This window comes from Colius striatus, chromosome 4, assembly GCF_028858725.1.
Source record: "Colius striatus isolate bColStr4 chromosome 4, bColStr4.1.hap1, whole genome shotgun sequence".
Classification (NCBI taxonomy): domain Eukaryota; kingdom Metazoa; phylum Chordata; class Aves; order Coliiformes; family Coliidae; genus Colius; species Colius striatus.
Genome location: NC_084762.1, coordinates 34,653,619 through 34,670,491, shown reverse-complemented (window position 1 = coordinate 34,670,491; position 16,873 = coordinate 34,653,619).

Sequence of the window (16,873 nt, the reverse complement as noted above, 5' to 3'; positions counted from 1 at the left end):
CGATTAAAGTAGGCAAGAAAGAGGGACTGTCAGAAAATAGAAACATAACACAAGTCAGATGTTTATGGTGACATTATGCAGATCTGAACACTGTACTGTGTAATATTTACTTTTTAAAAAACATATCACAGGCCCCAAGATATGCTTATTCTCTGTATACAGTAAATCACTCAAAAGGCATTTAGAATAATAATTAAGTTCCAGGAAAAAATATGAGTCTAATCAATATCTCTACTTGCTGAAGTAAAGTTTATATCTGAACAGCTTGATTCCATCTTCTTTGGTAGCAGTGTGAGTGTTTTTTGATCTGGTCTTATAACATTTTACAGTAGACTTATGTGTGCAAATAACAGAGGTTTGAGAAAACAGCATTATAGAAAATAAAAGCAGTATAGATCATTCATTAACAAGATAATAGTAAGAATATGAAAATGTTTGTTTGTTATGCTTTGGAATACAGGAAAGAACAAAAGGCTATTTCCTTGTAAAAGACCACCTTGTGACTTTCTCCCACCTGCCCTTTTTTCTTATTGCTACATGCCTTTTGCAAGCTTGGGAATAGTCAGTAAAATCCACAGTGAAGGCTACTATGCAGGTGCTCAAATGCATTAGAACTCTATGATATATTTAAGCATTAGAAAAATGTGGATATATGTATATATACACACACAAAAACGTGTTACACGTTTCACATTTACTCCGTAATTACACATTACCTTCACAGTGTTATGTTGACACTGCATGTTAACATTCATTAACACAGATTGCCAGAGGAAGATTTTAGTGAGATTTATGAAGTTCTGGTTGGAATGGAGTCTACTGCCCTCAGTACAGGAGTTACTTCCATCTCACAAGAAAACAAAGGAATGTACAGTGGAAGGACATTTCCTTGGAACAAGGAACATGGGTCTACTAGAGTCCATAGAGTTGCCAGATGCACAATCAGCCACAAAATGTTGGTATGACTGAAAAAGTCAGACTGAAGGAACTGGAGCCTGGAGCTTTGGACAGTTTCCTAATCTGGGTGTTTCACCCTGCAAAAAGTGGTTGTTCCATTCTATGCTAGAGCTGGAACTTGCTGAAATATTGTCAGGGCATGAAGTTTGATTACAAGTCAGGGATTTTTCCAATGATTTGGCTTTCTGCAGGATGTTTTGATTTTCATTGTGCATCTGGAATAGCCAACCAGTGCTGATGCAAGTGAGAAGTGGAAGCAAGTTAGATTAGCAGAAGGAACAACTGCTGCATGAGGGGAAAGGTTCCTGTCCTCTGAGCAGCTGACGCTGTGAGAAATGTTCTACCAACCAAAGCAAATTGCATTTGGCTTTTGGGTGAGTTGTAAAGGCACGGCCCTACTGACCTACTCCCAGTAAAGAGCGTCGTACTTTATCTAGTAAGATTAAAGAAGGACCTTAAGAACACATGGCATGGCTTTTACTAGAACTCATGATTGACAGAAACTGCTGTATGCAGCTGGCACAGAATGACTGATTGCAGCCTCCTGGCCTGCTGCAGTGGAAAAGTAGAGAGGGATCTGATGAGACCTATGTGACCATTAGGACCTGCTCTCTGTGAGTGAGAGCTATCATGGATATAGGTAGTTGGAAAAAGCACAGCTATACACCATTTCCTTCTGGTGTTTCTCCAAAACTGAATTATGGATGAACCATGTGCTTCAAACATATCTGATGCTTCAAGATTTTTACCATGTGAGCCTGCTTGCATAGGCTACTATGAGCTTCTGCTTCAAAAGTCTAGCATTGGGCTTCCAAAAAGATGGATTTAAGATTCCAAAAAGATCATACTTTGAATTTACAGCATATTGCCCAAGGTGCTATCTGCTCCAACAACTGTATATGTACAGTGTAAAAAATGTAATCTCTCATTTTTCCTCAAGAAATCAGCCTCCTGACTTGCTAAGCCACTATTTCTGTGCCATTATTACACCATAGATCTTGGTCCAAGGACCAGAGCCAACTCCTGATTGGTATTCTGTTATTGCAAACCCCCTTTGCTTCTCAGTTTAAGAGGCTGTGGGTGAGTCAGGTAACAGAATACCTCCTGAATGCTGTGGCTGTGGTTATCTCTAAGTAACTGAATCACGAAGAAAATGTTCCATATATTTCCCAACCTTACCAATGTGGGTAAGTGTCCACTTACATCTCTAACTGCAAAACCTGCTCAGGTAAACATAAAATAATATATGTGGCAAGGGTGTAAGAGCAGTTGGTCATGATGTACAGCCATAGGGCCAAGACAGAATTTTCAAAGACTTTTTTATTGTTATGCTCTGGATACCCTGAGCTAGCAGGATGTAGCAAGAGAATTGAACTGAGCAGACTGCCAAAATACCTGCTAATTAACTTTAACTTCCTCCAGTATCAGTCTATGAGCAGGATACAGTTTCAAATAATTAGACATATGAAACCTTTAAAACTTCATTAACTGTTTCATTTTCTAATTGCTTTGTGTTAGCTGAATGATTGTTGAACGCTCTGGTTTTGTTTATACTTTGTTAAGCCTAGTGTTAGTGGAGAGGTGGTCAGTAGCTTCCTTCTGTGGGCAGAAGGAGTCTCATATTAACATCACAGTCTTAGCTCAGTTTAAAAGAAGGGATGCTGAGTTTTACAGAGAAACAGCACAAAATAATTTTACCTAGCAGAAATGTAAACTAAGAGGTTGAGCAAATTTCCTTCAACTCAGAGGATGTAAGCTGATCTATGTACAAGTACAGACCAAAAAAAACCCAAAACCTTTTGATACAAAATTAGGAGAGGATCATGGCCAGCAATAGTCGCTCTCTGCTACTCATTGAACAATCTGACTATTTATGATACTGCTAATCTGCCAAGAACTGTCCCCTAATTCCAAAGAAATCAAGGCACATTTTAATGGTTTTTTTTATAGATCATTACACAGGTTGGACTTTTATCTTTGCTGGGGGAATTGTCAGATTCAAGACAGCTGTACAGTGATTATACAGCTGCAGTCACTTCCTTTCCCAGGGAAAGAAACTTTCTCTAGCTCCAAGAGAAATTATTTCCTCTCAAGATAGCTTTTCGTAGTACTAAGAAACACCTGTTGAACAAAGCGGAAAGATCCTGAACAAAAAAGACGCAGACAGGTAATTCAAGGATAGAGAGATGCCTTCGCCAAGCAAGGAGAGAAGGAAAATAGTGTTAGTAAGCCTGTGCTGACACTCAAAGCTGATTAAGTATTCCTCACTTTGGGTACTGTTAAACCGATGGAAACTTACTTATGGTGTCTCTGTATCACCTTCAATAGGATAGCAATATCCTGTATGTTCTAGGCACAGCATAATTTTCTTCCTCATGCAAACAACCAATTCCTTGCAATAGACTGTGGTATTGTCAGCTTTCTTATGCCTCAAATACCTTGTATCTCTTTCAGTATTTATACCATCATGCTACTTCAAGCTGGCATTCCAGCTCCAGATAAACTTAGAATACTACTCATCTTCAAAAATCTGGAAACAGCATATTATTTTACTAGTTATTTATCTGCTTCTTGCTTTAATCTCCTTTTATTTTAGCTTTTAAAGTGATACACAGATTCATAGGTCTCTTAGTCGGTAAGCACAAAAGACCTCCCTCACTTGCTAAGGTCAGCAATGCATCAATATGATTCCTTTTCTGAAACCGGTGGATGGATATGTTTTCTATCTTGAGGCAAATACTTCAGTTTAGCTGTTGTACTAACAGCAGCACCAGATCATGACAAGCCCCAACAATGAATCCAGGCTAACTGTGGACTTAAAAATGCAACTGTAATTGATAGTAAAGTCAAATTTACACTCTTCCTATGTTCATTCAAATTCACAGCTCACCTCACTCAAAGAAAGTCCAACCATACTAGGAACAGTGCTTCACACAGTCCTTTCTTCCCAGATATCCAGCTCTGGTGTAACTGATTCCAAGACCTCACTCTTCTCCCAGGTTAATACAAGTGAGACTTACTACTACTTCCTCATGACCCTCCACACATCTTTATTTAATCTCTTCTTGTTTAGGTTTGTTTGGTTGTTGTGCTTGAGAACATTCCATAACTGATCTCCTTAGGCTGATTTAAGAAAAGAAGCAGAGGTAGCCAGGAAAGCCTGGAAGCTTGTTGCTCTCTGAAGACCACTCTCTCTGTAGCTTTCCACAGCAATCCCATTGCACTGCACAAGCATGCTCAGGTCTGGCTGAGACGGAGTTAATTTTCCCTATAGCAGTCCTCATAGTGCTGTGTTTTCTATTGGTAACTAGAAGGATGTTGATAACTCAGCAATGGTTTGTCTACTGTTGAGCAGTATTCACACAGCATTGAGGCTGTCTCTCTAAGGTTCCCTCTCACCTTCACCAGTAGGCTGCAGGTGGGAAAGATCCTGAAAGAGGACATAGCCAGGACATCTGATCCAAACTGACCAGAGGGATATTCCATACCATATAATGTCTGCTCTGCAATAAATGCTAAGAAGAGATTATTTGTTATTTATGACATTTGTCTTCTGGAGCAACTGAAGCCCTGCTTCCTGGGAAGTCGCTGGATGTCATCTGTTGATGGAAAGTAGAGATTAAAATGTTTTATTTTCCTTTGCTTTTGTGTGTGACCTTTGTTTTTGCTTTATTAAACTGCCTTTATCCTCACTCACAATTTATTTTTCCATCTTATTTTATCCCCTCTTGTCCTGCTGAGGAGGGGAGTGAGAGAGCAGTTTGATGGGCATTTGGTGTCCAGCCAAGGTCAACCTACTACAACCTCAAAGATAAGTCATCACAAAATAAACCACTCCTCCTACAATAACATTCCATATCAACAAATTTCTACATGAAAACATCTACATTGAGGGCTGGCCCTCAGTCACTGGGGGCAGCTTGGGGCATTCTCCTGCCTCTCCATATCTGTGGGATGTTTCCCACCTCAAGCCCTACCCATCTGTGCTAGGATGGGATGCTGTGGGAGGAGTTAGTCCCCATCATGGGCTTGAAGAATGCTGGCCCCACACCCCTCCACCTGCCTATAAGCCAGCCCCAATGGGGATCCCTGTAGCCTGTGCCCCTGCTTGTGGAGCTCCAGCCTCTCCATCTGCTGGAGAAGGAGGACTGTTCCTCCTCACTGCCCCCGGCAGCCTGTCCATCATCCATGGCAGACCTCAGCGCTGAGGCAGTGCCCTCCCAGTAATATCTCCTGGCACGTGTTGGTGCCACCACCATGTTGCTACTTCCTTGTAACGTTACTTTATGTTGGAATAATGTTATTTAATTGTTAATGCAAAGGATAGAACACTTATTTGTTCTTATTTTGTTCTTATTTCCAAATTTATTTTGCAAAGGAGTTGAAGTAAGTGAATTTTACATGTCAGAAAAGGCCCTTCATGCCAGTTACCCAATCTACTTGCAGAGGAGCCAGGGTCAGCTCTTGTGCTAAGAAAATCTGAAATGAAATCTTCAATTCCTCTCCTGCACCTGTTCCAAGCATGAAATAACTAGAGTTCAGAGAGACTTGCAGTGGCTGGAGATCTTCCCTTATCTCCTGAACAGGTAGAAAAATGGCAACATTCTGAGAGGGTGATCAGATTTATTTTTAACATGGAAAAGCTGCAAGAATTTCTTTCCTCTCAGAAGTAGATGAACCATCTGGGATGAGTTCTCCCTCCCCCAAACCTTTATGCTTGAGACAGATACTTAAGTTGAGAAGTTTAGAGTAATAATTGCTGTTTCTCAAAAAACCATACACTGTTGGGGGAAAAAAACACAATCAAGGCTCTTGTAATGTCTGGTAATTTTGGTAAAGTATGATAATATTAGGCCAGCACCTAACACTTTATGGATAGATGCCATGGTCTTTCTTTATATGTCCTGATGGCTAAGTGGCAGATAGATGAGGGTGAGGATAGGACAACTATTAATAAGAGCCCTTGAATAGAAAATCATCTGGAGACAGGGCAAGTGCTGGTCTCTGAGTACACATTTTTGTCATGTTCAGAACAGACAGATAGTGATTGGCAACACTTCACTGTATGTTGAGGTGTTTCATTCTCTCCTCTTAACGTTTATTACACTTTCATTCTACAGTCTGCTACAAAGGCTATGCTGCTGAATTATAGCCTACCACTGACAGAAGGACACTGTACAAGCTAGTCTAAATCATCCATTGATGCCTCTGAGGGTAATGACCACAGCTCACTAAAAACATATGCATAGTAACATTTGCCATGTGAAATGCTGCTGTCTCTATCACCTTTCCTCTGAGTTTCTGCTGTTTTTTTTTCCTTGTAGTTGCATTGTAGGTGCATTGACTGATCTGCACCACAATGGTGTTGAATCTGGAGCATTTCCCTGTTATTTGGCTTGTTTTCTTAATTATTTCTTTATTAACAGAGCGCTCCCTGTTTTTGCTGTTACGTACCAGAAATGATGGCAACGAAAATATGTGTGCAATTAGCTAGTACACTACGGGAGGCAATTGGATGTAGGCACAAGATCTTAACTTAGCTCTCTTGTTTTGTTACCTTATTATGTGTAACTAGTATACACAGAAAATGAAAATATTTTTTTCAGTAAGGCTATGAAAAAATATTCTTATTAACCACTCTATGAACCACTCTAACAGAAGAATGATGTTTCACTAGAGGCTAGCTAGTGTGAAGCATCATCAGTGGCAATTCTAACACATTTTGACACCTGAAGGTCTCAGCAGAAAACTTAATAGTGGGTTTGTGCATATGTTACACAATTGGTATTTCAGTGAGCAGCACAGCACAAAATAAGACCAGTGTATACTATTCCTAACAGTGACACTATAATAATAAGGCGAGATGGCTTAGATGTTACACTCTGAAAACAGAGAAAATCACCATTACCTTGTAAAAAGCCTTGTAATTTCCTGCTATATGCTCCATTTTGCACCAAGACTGAATTGCCACATGGTCATCTGTGAAAGCTTGGAAACAGCCAGAAAATCCTCTACTGAGGCATGCTGTGCAGGTACACAAATGTGTGAAAAGTCTCTGATCCATTTAAGCAGTAGTAAAAAAAATACATATAAGTAAGCTACATGTTGGTATATGCTGAAACTTTTGGCATCTTGCATTTATTGTGGCATGTTTTCTCCTAGTCACACAGGCAGACATGAACAAACCATGAAAATATGGACCCTTTCAAAGGTCCTGTCATTCCATAAGGAAGAAACCTAGAGTGGGAGATTGCACAAAATGTTTTTTCTATGAACACTTTTAAGAAGCAATGTACAGCATAATCCACCCTGTTTGCCCTTACTGGGAAATTATATGGTCTCAAAGTAGAGAATGGTATTATTCATTTTGCAGTCCTCTTATAGACAAGTAAAGGAGGCTTTTGTCTAGAAACTGTGTTAGTCACTGTAAAATGACATGATTCATAAAATAAATTTGTACAGTTCCTACTTCAAATCTTAAAGGTTTGTTCCAAGCATTTTTTATAGGATTATTATACAATGTCTTGTTAATATGTACTACCTGTGCTTTCCCACAACGTTCTTCCTCATAAACTTGCCACACTTCTATATAATTTCCTTCTAGTCTTCATTTCTACTTCTTTATTTACTCCTGTCAGTAAATAAGGATAAAATCCCCAACATGGCCTATTTAAACTCCCAACATGGCCTATTTAATTATATGCTTTGGGTTTTGTTTCAAAGACTTGGAAAATGGTTCAACATAGACAAAAGCACAGCTTTCGTGTGAATGCCTGAACATTAAAACTGTAGTTTGTTGAAACAAAGCTCTTTCACAATAGTCAATTAAATAGTATCAATAATGGACTCTTTTCCTGAAGTTCTAGAAAGCAAGCTGGCTAAAAGTCCTGAAAGTCACTGTCACTTCCATTTAGGCCATTTCACTCTCATGCTTTAAAAGAGTTCCTGCTAGGATTTTCTCTTCTCACTCCTACTGACTAGGAAGGCTTCTGCTGGTCCCGAAAAGATTTTAGAAGGATTCACAAGGAAAATCAATAGTAGTTGCTTCTCTATTTGTAGAAGCTAAGCCACTTCTACCTATGAAGAAACATAATTTTTTCTCTTTCTATATAACCCTCTTTTGCACAAGGTTGATAAACATTTATATTGTTAGTTAACAAAAGGTCCAATATTCAGGTGTGAGGGAAACTAGTTACACTAACTACAGCTTTAGCGTTTCCCTTTCCCTTGCCCAAGCACCAGAAAGACCAGATATTTGACTGTCAAATACAGGAAAATATCTTTGTTCTGGTGGTCCTATGAGTAAAATAGAACTTCACAGGCAGTCATCAGGTTAGTAGACTAGACATATTTCAAAATAAATTGGATCAATATATCAAACATATTTTTTTAGTCAGAGCAGGGCATGAGATTTGCTCAAAGAGGCCTTTTTAAACTAAATCACACAAAAGCCTTTCCTAGCTCCATGGAGATTTTTAAAAAATGGATAATTAATAAAGCAATTCAATATCAATTCTTTTGTTCAGGTGTCTATAAAGATAATGATCTTGTACAAAACTTGTACAAAACTCCTTAAAAAATGCTACATATTTTTTAATAGATTCAAGTACATTCAATCAAGTAAAAAACCTAAAAACTTTTAGCATGTCTTTTTCATGTCTGTTTAGCAGCTAAAATGTGCAGAACACTAAAGACTGTGATAACAGGAGAGATGTGCTTTTTTGTCTTCCTTCTTTAAACATACAAAGATATTTAATAAAATGGATCACTGTATAAAGTGTTGCACTTTGAAAAGCATAGGCTGAAAGGGCCATTTCTAGTATCTTATCCGACCCAGAGCAGAAATCATTTGGCATAATGAGCATTTCTTAAATAGCATTAGCTTAACAAATGGTTACAGAACAGGTCCTTCTGCAGGTAAGTCACGTCATGTCCTCTCCATTGGGAGTGAGATTAAAGAGAGGGCTCATGGTGGCCAACTTGAAGTCATAGAATCCTCTAGGTTGGAAAAGACCTTTACGATCATCAAGCCCAACTATCAACCTAGCACTGCTAAAATGCAGCAGACTGATCGCTCTAAACTTGCTTTTTATCCTTCCTTGCCCTTCCTCGTCACTTTCCTCTTCCTCCTTCTCCCTGTTAGAACCTTTTTATAACAAGCTCAGTCAAACTTATGACTATGTCCCAAGCTCCCCCCTACAATTTACCATGTAAGTCAAATTAAAAGGCTGAGAAAGCCAGGGCAAAATAACTGCAACAAGTCAAAGTACTCCTAGTTATAATGTATTGCAAATAGCTTCCTGATTGATAAAATAAGATGTTCTGTGTCAGCAGATCTACAGATTTCTGCAGTAAGACACCAAGAGAGGAAGATGATTACCTAGATAGCTCTGACCTAAGACATCACAATACTCCGTGGCACCATTTACTTGGAAGTTAGCAGAACTTTAAAGGGACAAGATTCTAACATACATAGACTTTAATAGGTGCAATTAATGTTTTCTCAATAGTTATGTATTTTTCTCAAGTGCCAACTTAAAGAGTTATAAAAGAAAGTTAAGTACCTTAGAAAATATCCTTACCAATTGCTTGGTTCTCAGATCACTCACTACCACATAAGCGTATCAAGAACAGGTATAACAGGAAGGCAGACACAAGTGTTTCAGTTTTAATAGATTCATAATATTTTAGGCATTGCAAAAAAAAATCAACAACCTTCTTCTGAGCTGAGTATTATTTAAGTTTAAAAATGAAAACAAAACTTTCAGAAGAACGTGTAAGTTGCCTTGTACACATGATGCTTTAGGAGAAAGCTGGCAACAACTTCTTATGCATCTTCTCTGAGGAATTAACTTCCTGCTACTACAGTTTTCCAAAGTAGACAAAAACCACTAGGTGTGTTAGCATGAACTTCTTATTTGAATTTCAAATAAGAGATTCCTCTTTTTCAGTCTGAGGGAAATATATTGATTTTAAGATAAATCCTGTCTCAGGAGAGAAGTCAGTCTACTAAGCAGCATAAGGGATCAGCATAAGCATATTAATAATGCAATTATTATAACCCAACAAATAAGACAGAGAGAGCAAACTAATTATCAAGATGAGAACAAGCCGAAATTGGTATTTTGCAGCCACTACTGCTGCAGATATAATTAATGTTCATGAGAAATGCTTTAAATTGGAAGCTGCAGAGACAATTTAGGTATGAGTCTTAAAAAAAACTTAACTCTGCAACCTGAGAAGATTATGTGGTGAGCAAGAATGTCATTGAAATACCACCTTTGGTCCAATTTTTTTCCCAGATCAGTAAGTGAAGGAGAGCTGGTCTGGTAGTGCCAGAAGGCAGCATCATTATGAAGATAAAATAAGGCCGATGACTTCTGTAAATTGCTATAGAAACCTCTGAATACTTGAGCATCAATCACACATCTGCCCACAGGGCTTCAGTTCTCGAAATGTAGCAATGTTTACACACACACCAAGGTTTTGCTTGAATAAAATAGAAAATGCATAACAATGCTTGGTGAATTATTTTCACATTACTGCCAACAGTTGTAAAACAACACACAAGGGAGATCTGAACACTTTTTCAACAGCTTTCTACTCTCCACAAGGTGAAGACTGGGACAAATTGAGGCAGTCTTCCAATTATGCTTCCTGCTAGAGGAAATCTCACAACTTCTCTTGAAGCATTAGTTGTTATAACTAACCATAAGTCTTACCTTCCATTTTTTTTTCTACAGCATTACCTTTACCTGAAAAAAATATGATTATGCATTATACACAAGAAGCAAAACCACTACATGTTGTTAGGCAAAAAAAGCTAGATTAAAAACAGCACTCAAAGTTATGAAGTCATGTTTGCATTACAAATGGATGTTTATACTTTTGACAATAAACTGAGACTATCCATAGTTTCTCTTGCCAAGTAAATATCACTGAGTTATATTGACTTTGATTTCTCTTGACATGTCTTTATGCTATTACAGATTTATTACAGATTTAGTGGACATAACTGATGAAGCATCTATCCTCCCTAATAAAGAGATTTCTAGAGGTTTTAAGACACAAAACTCTCCCTGGTTAAGGCAGTAGGATGACAAAATTCTCACATCATTTTTTTATATTCAAGAAAGTTCCAAGAAACCTCCAGGGGCTCCACAGAGCTCTCGATTGTTTTTCAACTAGTCCCAATGAGAAAATTGAAGAATAAGAATTTGGAAATAAAGGATTCTACTAAAAATGTCAATATTATTCTAATTGGATTTGAGTCCCTGGCCTGCACAGTTAGATGTATGTCTGAAAGGAAAAAAAAGTAAATACTACCTAGGGTTGTATAAGGATAAACAGGAAAATGAATTTCATGAAAGGTAATTCATGACAACCTGGCCTTCAAATGCAAGCAACTTCTTAAACTACATCTGTTGTCATCAAAAAATAGCCTTCCCTCTATCTCTTTACATATATGCATACAAATATGTGCACATCAATTATAAATTCAAAACATTTTGCAAAGTACCTCATAAAATTGGATAAAGAACACAGGAAGTCTACTGATTTAGCATAGAAAAATTATTCTATTAACCAAGTAGAAGAGGGTCATGTGCTGAAATCTGTTGAGTAGTGCTTTTCATAGTTTCCAAGAAAAAATGTTTATCAAATTTAACAGAACCACTCAAAATTAAAAATAAAATTGAAAATAGAAAGTCTTGTCTCAAATTTGCAACATCTCTCAAATATAACATTTTCAAAAGTTTGGAACAAGATTCATTGAATAGTGGGAAGTCAAATAATTACTGGCAATACAGTCTCCCCTGAATTTGAATGCACAGAAAGCAGAAAAAAGCCTCACACCGACAGAAGTCTCCTTTGTCACATTCACCTCCTCTTTCATTTAAAGAACTTTCTGCCAGATATTTTTTTCAGAAACAACTTATTTTATTTGCTTGTTTTTGTTGAGAACACAGCTGTAAGAAGAGAAGGCTCCAGCAGTTTTTTAGTGCTAGGAATAAAAACAATTTCTTGTACATCAGTAGTATAGAGACATTTTTCGCCTTTTTAGCTCTGCCATATAATCACAGAATCATTTTGGTTGGAAAAAACCTTTAAGATCATCAAGTTCAACCACTAACCTCACATTGCCAGACCCATCAGTAAACTAAACCATATCCCTCAGCACCTCATCTATGCATCTTTTGAATATCTCTAGGGATGGTGACTTCACCACCTCCCTGGGCAGCCCATTCCAATGCTTAATAATCCTCAGTGAAAAAGTTCTTTCTAATGTCCAACCTAAACCTTCTCTGGTGCAACTTGAAACCATTTCCTTGTGTCCTGTTATTCATTACTGGAGAGATCAACTCCCACCTCACTACAGCTTCCCTTTCAGGTAGTTGTAGAGAGTGATCAGGTCTCCTCTCAGTCTCCTCTTCTCCAGGCTAAATAACCCCAGCTCCTTCCACTGCTCCTCATAAGGCTTGTTCTCCAGATCCTTCACCAGCTTTGTTGCCCATCTCTAGACATTTTCCAGAACCTCAATGTCCTTCTTGCAGTGAGGTGCTCAAAACTGAACACAGTATTCAGTATCCAGGGCCTTTACCGAGCATTTATGAAAAACATTGCTACTATGTTGATATCTATGGAAAGAAAAAGTTAATGTGAAGTTCAAGAAGCTTGCTTTGTTCAGATCAAAAGTGATAGACTACCAATTCTTTAAATATGTTTCTGAACAAAAGTCATGCAATGTATTATAGAAGTAAAGGGTGGACATGAGGAGGATGGAGCCAGGCTCTTCTCAATGATGGCCAATGATTGGACAAGGGGAAATGGGTATATGTTGGAACATAAGAGGTTCCAAAGAAATACAAGGAAAAACTTCTTCACTGTGAGAGTGACAGAGCGCTGGAACAGGCTGCCCAGATGGGTTGTTGAGTCTCCTTCTCTGTGGACATTCAAAACTCACCTGGATAAGTTCCTGTGTGACCTACTCTAGGTGGTCCTGCTCTGGCAGGGGAGTTGGACTAGATGATCTTTCAAGGTCCCTTCCAGCCCTTGAGATTCTGTGATTCTGTGATGCAGAAAGTAAAATTACACTAGTGCTGATTTTCACATGGATTTGATGAAATACTAATTCTTTGGCTTTGAAGACTGAAGTGTTGACTCTTCAGTGGGCTCTTTCCTTTTCTCTCAAAGAATTGAACAAGTATAGTCTTGTACCGAAAGTACTGGAATCAGCAGTTTAAAGCTGTTTAAGAAATGGCTTAAAAACTTGGTTGCTGCAGTCACTCAGTTTGGATCAAAAGATTATCAGTGTGGTTCAGCATTGCTAACTGGACTGTGCCAGGATTGAACACAGGGCTGCCTCTTACTGTCAGAAAGATTCCTAAGTCCTGTACAATTCTTCATTCTCCAGGGTGAGCTTTCACTCAGTCATTCCTTAGTTGTCTTTGCAAGATGTACTTGATGAGAAGGGTACCCTCAGTTCACCCATTGCTCTTTTGTGTGATATGGGACAGTGTAGCCAAACTGATTAAAGAGAGCAGGAGTACACATTTATGAAACTTAGAAGTCTGTAACTGAATTTAATTTGATATATATTAGGAAGTATAAAATTATGTGAACACTTTTTTGGACAGTGTGAAAATGAAAATATTGTATATAAACCAGAAGTCATTTATCAGCAAAAAATTAAAATGCCTTGGGATAGCTTAGAAATAAAAGGGTATGTGGGAAAAAAAAAAAAGAAAGAAAAAAAGGAAAAAAGAAAGAAGAGCTAAATGTGAATTTTCATGGGGGAAATCTAACCTGCTTATTTAATACATCAAACACTTTACTGAGGTCTTAATTAAATGTCTTCCACATACCTCCGTATAACTCTGCTAGGACTGACTGAAAAACTGAAAAGATTATGCTTTTCATAAATACATTGACAGCACATAACTGAGTTTTCACAGTTATAAAGATGAATCGTTATGTGGTTTTGGTATAGTGTAGTTTCCCTCCAGAAGGAAATTTTTCTGGCAATCAAGAAGACTCATTTGTAACATGGCTTTGTTAATTTTCAGACATCACATTGCAGGAGACAAACACACAGTGTAGGGAAGTAGTCTGGAATCTATCCATGTAACATACTCTAATTATAACTTGTGTGTCATCTTTCCAACAGACCGTGTGTTTACAAGAAACTGTCACTGACTTTTGACGTATGTGAGAGCAATTGGTTTGGACAGTGTTTGCAACCTATGGGAACTTGAGAATGTCTTTTTCTATTTATGTTTTTGCTTCTCAGTATGGTGCATAGTGTCATTTGCTTTAGAGCTCTAATGGGTGAGTAGTCCAGTTTTCCTTGGTAGTCAGCAGAGAGACGGAACTTCTGGAGGCCATTTTAGAGTGCTTAAATTCATCTTTTGTCTGTTGTTTACTTATGAAGCTTAGATTCCCTAGTGAAAACACACAAATTTGGTCATTTCCAAGCATTAAAAACAAATGCTGTATCATTAAAATTTCAATAGTGTATATTGATCTCATAAGTAAGTGCAGATCTTGGTCAGAATTTGCTTTTAATGTTTTTCTCTCAAGGTGAACAAGACGGCACAAGCTTTTAAGCAGCTTTACCTTGTCACCGTATGTTTAATGACTGATTCATATAAAATGAAGAGAACAAGTGACAGAACATAGTCTTGTACCTGTGAATGTATTTTATCAGAATGCACTAATTCATATAAATTACTGGGAAGCTCTTCTAAATATGTGTCTTGAAAATGTTTGCTTTCCTAACCCATTTCACTTGTTAGATTGACTCATATGAGTGACAGCGTAATGTATAAATAACAGCATCCTCTCCTGATTATTTTTCCCTTTCTTCAGATCCAAAAGAGGACCTATAATAGGTCAGTATTTATATCCCTCAAGAAAGAAAATCAACATGATATGAGAGTTTGGAAGAATCATATGAAAGAGAAGCTTGCAATACCAGTCTGGGTGCCTGAACTGATCAAATTTTGGTGCCTAAGTATTGAATTTTTAAAACTAAGGTAATAAAAACACAGAAGTGCTTTATTAATTAATAGGAAAATTACATAGGTGATGCCTAGCTTGGTAAGCAGCTGCTAAGTAAGGTGAGCACTCTGTGAAATATTCAGTTGGTGATAGAGTACTGGGTAGAAGTCTTGGTAAAGCAGACAGACCTCCATCATTTTTGATTCCTTAGATTTATTTTTGAAAGGGTTTTTTTAGTATTAATTTGATTTTACACTGTCTAGCCTCTTATTAACATTTTTCTGCCATTGAGCTTAATGTGATTTGAAACATTTCCATTTCCTGAACTGAAAAACAAAAGTGCACACACTCACACACAGAGAGAGAGAGAGAGAGAGAGAGTGAGAGAGAGAAACAGCTCTCCATCCCCAAAATGCTAATACGGAAAATAACAATATGAAACCAGAAGCTTCAAAGTTTGGAGAATCACAAAACTGATTTCAGACTTCTTATTTAGATTCTTTAAGTGTTCTCTAAGATTAAAAGCAGGATTTTTTTAAAAAAATCATCATTCTCTGAGAATCATGACCAGGCAAAAGGCAGATAAAATCAGATTTTTTCAAAGAACCAGTACTCCAATAACAATGATGAAATTTCTGCTGCTCCAAGACATTAAGAGGACTGTACCTTCTCTTTCACAGTGATTGTCTGTAATACAGTGACTTAAAACGTCCTTTCTATACCCATGTTTCTTTATATAGCTGACAAAGAAAATAATTTAAATAATTTTCAGTTATCTTCATTATTTCTAAGCATTTTTAGAATATTTGTATGATGCATGTGTCAGAAAGAGAGAAAATAGAGTTTTTTAAAACCAGACTCACACCTGCAACTGATTATTAATATTAAGAAAGTAGCTAAGCTTACTGTAAGCCATTATAAGGTTGAAGTAAATAGTATCTGGGTTTATTACTATATTTTATGTAATTAATAAAGTTTAGTATGAAAGGCCCTGAGTTTTAATAACTCATTAAGGGAACCTAGCAATGCAAGAAGCTGAGCATCATTATATCCTACTGAAATGTATTTCTTTAGCACAGACTCTGCAGAAAATTTAAGGGTGATTAACAAGGAGGCTCAAGAAAGCACTGTTCAAATCTGTTTTTCATATTAATTCCCTTCTAAACTTCACTCTAGATCTCTAAGATTACTATTATGAAACTGCTTTTGTTTATGAGAGACTACAATTGGCTGATAACTGATCATTCTTTTTTTTGCAAGGCAAATAATAGTGTTATCAACTGAATAAGGATGCCAGTGGCAAATTATGCCAATGTTTCTTTATTTTCCAAATTCCATTTTGCTATTTCTGATTAACGTCAGTAAAAGAGAAACAGATCCACTGTCAAGTTTAACAGTCATTACCCTGAGCAAACCCATTCAGGAGGGATGATGTTTATGGCTAAAGAAGCTTCAGCCATAAACAACTGCTCTTTAAACAGCTGAATTAATACTTGTTTACAATGAGCAGAGCAGCAAAACCTGTTTCAATTATTCTAATTAGCGTAAAATCTATCCATGTTTATCCCAAGGGATCCAACTTTGGCCCCATTCAACAAATATTATACAATTCAGTAATTCAACAAATTATTTAACCTACAATTCAGACTAATTACTGAACCAAAAAGATTACTTTTGTCCTGCCTTCAGGTAAGTTCGTTTCATTTTGTCTGTGTTATGCTACTAAGTAGCACGGCACAAGGAGAACTGGTTGGTCAAACCAAATAGTTAACTCCAGAGATCTGAAATCCACAATACACACATTTCCAGTGGTTTTAACCTAACTACACTTCAGTTTGGTTGATGAATATTCATCCCCTGCCTCAGCACATTAAATATATCAATCCTCAGCTCAGCCTCAGTTGGAAGGCAGCCTCCA